Raw genomic sequence first — 7419 nt, 5'->3', positions numbered from 1 at the left:
GAGAGAGACTATTTGAGAGAAGACTAGATTTAGGGCTTCGTGGATAAAAGGCAGCAACCCTTACTGTATACAGAATTTTATTGGTGGTCAGATGCCTTTCCTGCTGAATTGTTTCCTGTGTTTCCTTTACCTTTCATTACCTTTCTTTTTTAAGCCTTTGCAAGAAACATACAACAGCCCTATCAGCTCAGTTCTGTTTTTTTCATGAGCTTCCCCAAATGAGCAGTCTGTTTTCCACAATGGCACAGATACGAGTACTGTCACTGCTTTGTATGATCAAACTAGCAAACCCTTGTAGTTCAAAATAAAGCAGAAATATTGGTATCTATCAGAATGCTTTTGTTATTAACAATCACATCCCTGAATGTGTGTTTATCATGTGTGTTATACAGATATGCTATATATCTCTATATCCTCTTTACGATATCTTGCATTATACTCTATTTTCTATGGTGATGAATTATATTACCTAATATCAACAGCAACAGCTAGAATGCCCCTCCAGCATTATCACTGCTAACACTTTGCTACTGTTCCTCTGATTTTTATTTGTCTTACATTGTCTGTTATCTACAGATAAATTACCTGTAATTATCTACATTACTGTGATCAAATCAAAACTCTCCATACATGGGGTTGACTCTGTTCGGGACCTGTACACCACCTAGGACAACAGGATTTATACATTAGTAGGACACAGAATGGCAGGATGCAAGTTCATTTTCAGTTGAAGTCATTTTATTCCTGTGTTAGAAGACAAGGAAGAAAAACTTTGTGATCTGTTATTTCTACATTTAATTTATACATCCTTTAAAAATTAGTGTGAGATTGAAAGTTGTGTAAACATGGAAAGTTTAATATCTTAAAAATGATTTTTATAGTTTTGTAAAGGAAGTGGATTTTCTCTTATAAGGTCTTTCCCTGATAACATTAATTTCTCTGTGGTTTATAATGCACTTTTACTTTACGAAAACCACTGCATAAGCAGTGTTTGGGTTTTTGTTTGTTTGTTTCTTGTATTGGAATTGAGCTTTCCACGTTGACTTAGGTGAACAGAAAGTAAGTATTGTGGTCTATGGAGGTTTTACTGCCAGAATAAGAAATGTCTCCTTTGTCATCTCCTGGCCATAGCAAGATTTGGATCTAGCCCCTTATGGAAGGGGAATTATGGAATAATGGGGATTAATTTCATTATGAAGTTACAGATGCTAGATACCAAATATCATGTATTTTTGGTGAAATCTGAACCTCTTATGACTTTATTTCAACCCAACTTTTTATAGTGTTTTTTACAGGGATTACTACTAGAAGTTGAGCAATAGGATGCAGTGGCTTCTTAGGTTCATCTTTAACTGAATGGGACTCCACAGTTGCAACAAAAGGAGACTCGGGAAAAGACTGAAAAAAAGAGCTGTTAATCCAGCTGCGTAGATGTAGCCAACAGAGAAAGTCACTGCCAGGGAGTGATAAAAGGTGCAAGTAATATCTTGTCTGAAGCTAGGTGCATTCAACCTGTGCTTTCACTTTGGAAAATAAATTTTAAAAAATAAATCAGAGTTTGTTCTGTATGAAAGATGGCATAAGGTTTTCTTTTCATTGTTTTTTAAACTGACACCCACCTTCACCCAGAGCTTGCTCACACTGTGTTGAAACGTGGATTGATGCCGTGATGGAAACAATCAAGTGGAGCAGCTCATGCAGCCGATTTCAAAGGCATTCCTTTTCCAGGCCATCAGCCTCTGAAGCAGCGCAGGAAGCGTTTCCTGATTTTACCACTACTGAGCAGCAGCTTGATGGTGTTTATGCATTGCTGGACCCCACCGGCGAGGAGGCCCGCCGCCCTGGAACACCAGAAGCGATGTTAAGAGGAATTGGTACAACTGACAATGGAGCTTGTTCACAGCACCCAGGCTGCGACTCCATCAAACATCCTCTCTATCATGTTTATTGCTCATTACTCAGTTTTAAAGAGGTCTTTTTTTATCCCTGAGAATTTAACTGCAAGACTGGCTTTTCTGATATTTTTCTTGCTCAGCAAAAACAACATCAGGTTCAACTGACATCAGTGGGTCCAAAAGTTCACTGGTTATGTTTGTGTTAAAACTGGGTTACAAGGCTTACAAAATGCTATACCACAGACTGACAAACATGTTTGTCCTCCTTGTTACACAGACAAAAAAAACAGCTATTGTGTCACTTTGTGTTGCATTTTTAGCTCTATTAGGAGTGCCTTATCTTATACTTTGCCTGTTATCTGAAGCTGAACCCATACAGAGACATTCTTGTTTGTGGCTTCCAGGTGAGATTATAGCACCATAAATATGCTTACCTCAAAACTTCATCCTCCTCCGCTCTTCTCCTCTGACACTGCAGCTTAGTGCTAAGCCAGGGATGTTACAACCTTTTCCATGGCAGATGGGTGTCAAACACAGGAATGGGATTTTTCTTCTTGATCCTGAGAGGAAATGAGACCAGGAATCAGAAAAATGTTATAAGAATATAAGAATATATATATATATATATTACAGCATGAAAAACAACCTGTCAAAGCTGTGTGGTGTGAAAAGACCAATCAACAGACTGGCTTATGAAGTCATTTTTACAGGCAAAATACTGTAAATATTTAGAGGTCATTTTAGCCTGATATAAATAAACGTCAACTAAAGGTTGACAGCTAAAGGAAAGACTCATTTCTGAAACAACCTTATAGACACTTGGGCCAAAGAACATGGTATTGAGTGGGTGTATCACATCCCCTATCATGCACCAGCCTTCAGGAAAATCGAGCAATACAATGGATTGTTAAAGACTACACTGAAGGCAATGGGTTTTGGGATATTCAAACATTGGGATACGCATTTAGCAAAGGCCACCTGGTTAGTCATCACTAGGGGATCTGCCAATTTTTCCCAATCAAAACTCTTATGTACTGTAGAAGGGGATAAAATACCTGTAGTACACATAAAGAACCTGCTGGGGAAGACAGTTTTATAGACAAAGGCAAACCCCTCCATGGGACTGCTTTTGCTCAAGGACCTGGGTACACTCAGTGGGTAATGTGGAGGAACGGGGAAATCTGATGTGTACCTCAAGGGGATTTGATGTTGGGTGAGAATAGCCCATGATTTGAACTGTACGTTAATCGCTACAGAATGCTGTATGTCATCACTGCCATGGTTACTATATGCCATAGCAATGGTTTTAAAATAAGAATCACCCAGATTAATGAAAAATGAACTTTGACAGAAACCAAGACAGATACTTTTCAATAGTAATTCAAGAAGATACTAAAAGGTAGCTACTAAAATTAGACAGTTTAAAAACAGGTGTGTTCAAATAACTTACATTCAAAGGTTTCAAAGACAACTTGCAAAGGGAGTCTTTGATACATTAATGTTTATGTTCAATATTTTCCCTGCAACACAAGGGACATTGTAGAGAGCTGAAAGACAGCTAATGTTGTGCCAATATTTTAAAAGGGCAAATACGATGACCTGGGTAATTATAGGCCTGTCACACTGACATTGATCCTAAGCAAAATAGCTAGCTGATACAGGACTTGATTAATAAATTAAGGAAGTTTAGTATAATTAATGCCAATCAACATGGGTTTGTGTCAAGCTAAACTGGTATCTTTTATGATGAAATTATAAGTTTAGTTAAAAAGGGAACAATAGAAAATTCATATATTTAGACCTCTTAATGGCATTAATTTGGTGCTCTGATTTAGTTATGTATTCATTAGCTAAGAAATAATGGTGATATAAATACAGCATTGTAGACATCAATAAAACTATCCTATGAGTCTCCAGACTTAATTGCAAATAGACAGGAATCATCCAGAATGTGGGGTGTTTTTTTATTTGTTGTTGTTAGTTGTTGTTGTTGTTTTTTCTCTGAATCCCACCAGTAATTTGTATCACTAATCTAAAATGTATGTACTAAGTATATACCCATACTCATATATGTATATGAATCCATCAGCATTAGTAACTAATAAGAGAACTACAAAGTGGTACAAGCCACTTCATAACCTAACTATAAACAAGCACTTCAATCTTAAATATGGCCACATGTGTACTAGTACCTTGAAGAATAATCTCCTGTTCTAGGATACAACCTCAAACAGTATTTGGAATAAAAAAAAAAAAAAAAAAAAGAGAGAGAGAGAAGGAAAGAGAAGTATCAGTGAATTAACAGCTGAGCTCAATTTTCCATTATGATTCTCTGCTCCAAAGGGCAAATACAGTCATACCTTGCAATCAGTTCAGAAGTGCACCTGGAAGCAAGGAAATTCAAGAAAATAAAAGTATGTATTATGCATATGAATTTGAATATTGGCTTCTCTGATGTGCATATGATCCCCCCTGCTCCTCTCCCTCTTCCCCCCAAATGTATATAATAAAATAACCGTACAATATTATGTAAAAATATGTAATTTTGCCTCATTACATAAATATACTTGTATCTGGTAGGTAGCTTCCTGCAAACCTCAAAATACAAGTTTTAAATCTAGATTTCCATTTTGCTCTTAAAAAAAAAATAATCATAAATGGAACTTACATTTTGTTCTTCCTAGGCCAGTGTGAGATTAGGCAAAGCAGACTAATCAGTAGTGCTCAGAGGACGTCTTGAAAATTTGAAGAATATAACAGACCAAAATTTCCAACCTGAGCTTTAAATTTCTTTGCGTTTACATTTTAGTCAGACACTTAACTTTATTTAAATACATTTTTGATTGCATCTATAAAATATTTAAGTTTTAATATATACAGTACCATTATCCTACGCTGTTAGAAGCATAAAAGCATATGGAAGTAATAGCTCTCTTGACATACAGGAGGACATATGTACAAATTGAATTTTTTGGTATTCTATGAACTCACATTTCATGGACAGTCCAAATTTACAGATAGGGAAAATCCCTCATCCAGTTTCAACTTCATATGAGCTTAACATAGGAACATGAGGTATGTGTGGTCCTAGTATCACCTTTTCAAATTAGATTTCAAGATTGAGATCATTGGAAAGTATTACCTGCAGGATTTATATATATATATATATATATATATATATATATATAATGTTAGCATTTAATTTTTGCAGTTGAGAGGTTGAGAGTCTGGTCTTGTCTGTGCTGGCTCAGAAAGTTGCAGTGCATGCTACAGAACTAAGCATTTAAGATAGCTGTTTAGCAAAACAGAAAGCTTCAGACAGAAACAGAAAACAGAAAAGTTCAAGAATGAAGATTTTTGGTCAACAGCATATTATGTTCTAGACTTCTGTGAGTTAAACCTTCCATTAAAAACTGCACTGCTAAAGATATATATGTATAAAATTGATTGGCATAACTATCTCTAAAAAGTCCCCTATATTTGTAGAGACACGAACAATACAATCCAATAGGATTACACCGCCCTTTTAGGGTACCTCCCATGGTCCTAATATATTAGCAAGAGTAGGATTTTATGCTGCTACAATTCCTTAACTATGGAATAATTTAGCTCAAATAAAATGACAGCAACTTAATGTTGAGGCCAATTAAATTGTTTACTTCCGAAGGCAACATTTGAAATTTACCATTTTGAAAATAGTTGCAAATATGTATGGCTATAATTAAAAGTTTAATCCTATACAACAGCAGAAAGTGGTGCCTAAAGAAGAGTGCTGGCTATAATTCTTCATGAGGGTCCCTCTCCCAGAAATGCTGTAATGTCATTCCCAGCTAACATATGGTAGCAGTCAAGCATGTAATCTATCTGGGAGTCTCACTGGCAATACAAACACGCTACATCCTCCCACTCTTCTTTAAGGACATATCAGTGGGCACTTAGTTAATAAAAATCAGCATTCCTTCAGTTCCACTCCAGCTGTCGAGGAGAATTTTTATTTGGCATGAAGCATGATCGGTCCGGTTCAGTCCAATGCAGGCTGATCCCTCCCTAGTTTCTAAGCTATCAGTGTGGATAAGAAATAAAGCACCTCTGCTTGCCCTGGCCTCAGCTGTTGCTTTTGAACCACAGACCAAAGGAAAGTGTGGAAAATTGTCAGTAAGTGAGAGAGATAATATTTCCTAGACTGCTAACACCATCAAGAGCAGAAGTCAAAGCCATCAGGTTCTGAATGCAGTTGCCTGCAGCTTCTTGTTTTGATTTCTGCTTCAGCACTTGAATAGCAATAAGCTTCAGTCCATGGCTAGAACATCTTATTAATCAAAATTGGTCTGGAAAATTTTATTTTGAGTTTGAAAACATTATTTTCCTTTGTTCTTACGCATGTATTTCTTTCATGACACCTGCATACATATTCTAATTAAGCCATGGTCCAAGAAGAAAGGAACAGAAAAACAAATTTTTACCAGCACCATTGTCATTGATTAAAAAAGCAAGTTTTAAGGTCTCTAAAATAGACATACACACTTCAGAACACAAGATCTTTTGGAGAAGAAAATAAATAAGTAAAGGAACAGATCAACCTTGCAACTTTTTTTTTTTCTTTTTCCTAGATCCTTGCACAAAGTACTGGCTGTGTGAATCTGACCTGTGCTGTAAGACAGAAAACAAAGCACAGTCCTCAGGTTAGTCCTTCACTGTTGGCAGATCCGTCCTTAGCACAAGGAGTTATACAGTGTGCCTTTCAAACACAGTGCAACCTCCGTTGGCTGAGACTGCACACACAACCAGCCCCCTTGCCCTGCAATTTCGGTATTCACATAAGTCCTCGATAGCGTACACATGTAGTGCTATCACCCATAATTGACTGCAGGACTTCAATCATGTTGGTAAATTTAGGAGTAATTACACATCCTTGCTACCATTAAGGAATTACCTCTCAGGGCACAAAATCTGTTTATACTCACTCCCAGCAAATTCTAGGCTAGGAAAGTTTGTTCTTCTACACAGGTAAACTGTAAAACCACTAATTCTTTAAGTTAAGGACTCCATTAAAAAGTGATTACATTCGGCATCTTGAACCACTACTTGGTTTCTCAAAACAAAACAAAGCAAACAAACGAAACTAAAAGAACAAAAACAAAACAAAACAAAAAACGACATCGCATCTAAAGGACAGTTTGTTTGGCACAGACAGAAATACATCTCTCTCCTGCCTAAAACAAGAATAATTTCCACTGGCATTTCTGGTCTATTCCTGTGGTGTATAGAGTGATTGCTGAAATCTGTCTGGGATCACCTTAAATTCATGGCTTCTTTCCTTAAATTCACTACTTGTGTATCTTAGCCTGCCTGCTTATTCATTTAAAAAGAATGCTTTTGAGCATAAGAGCACGTATAATTCCCTCCTTGGAGAGGCCGTGAGGATCATTAGCCATTCCAGACAGGTATGAGAAGGCATCAGTTTGCTTTGGGAAAGCACTTGCACACCTCAACGACAACACAAGGATTTTGCAAGGAAGTGACA

The sequence above is a fragment of the Anser brachyrhynchus genome, assembly GCF_964034855.1.
Source record: "Anser brachyrhynchus genome assembly, chromosome: 3".
NCBI lineage: Eukaryota > Metazoa > Chordata > Aves > Anseriformes > Anatidae > Anser > Anser brachyrhynchus.
This window is presented reverse-complemented; position numbering follows the sequence as displayed.